Genomic DNA, 393 nt, shown 5'->3' with positions numbered 1-393 from the left:
GGTACATTGTCCTCTTCATCAATCTGTAGCAATGCAGCCATCAGTAGGAGAGAGCCGGGGCCCACCCCAGAGGAGAGGGCATTTTGAACATGTGAAAGAAGGCTGCACAATCTGGACTGTGCCGACTAAGCATTAATAAGGGATTGGGCATACTCTACTGGACTATGGTGAAGAGCAATAGGAGCCTTCTTTACAATTTTGTTGATTAGATGCCACATAGATCCCATGCTGGTAAGATGATTGATATTGTGGTGAGTTGTTGCTATGAGTCACTCTGAATACTCTGTTGGAGGGCAGTCAACACATCCCTGGACATTTGATACTGGCAGAGATGATCAGGAGTCGGGTGTCTTTAAAAAGCTATGCCATCTTCTATTACCTTCCTCTCTGTCT

General features: G+C 45.5%; 1 protein-coding gene across 1 annotated transcript in view; it reads left to right on the top strand.

The window, feature by feature from the left end:
- The window catches only part of LOC119590860 (tRNA (adenine(58)-N(1))-methyltransferase non-catalytic subunit TRM6-like), a gene marked incomplete in the record, with an annotated part of 11,075 nt that overhangs the window by 8,668 nt on the left and 2,014 nt on the right, over positions 1–393 (top strand).

The sequence above is a fragment of the Penaeus monodon genome, chromosome 27, assembly GCF_015228065.2.
Source record: "Penaeus monodon isolate SGIC_2016 chromosome 27, NSTDA_Pmon_1, whole genome shotgun sequence".
Classification (NCBI taxonomy): Eukaryota; Metazoa; Arthropoda; class Malacostraca; order Decapoda; family Penaeidae; genus Penaeus; species Penaeus monodon.
Note: the sequence above shows the minus strand (reverse complement) of the source record. Positions and strands in the feature narration are given on the sequence as shown.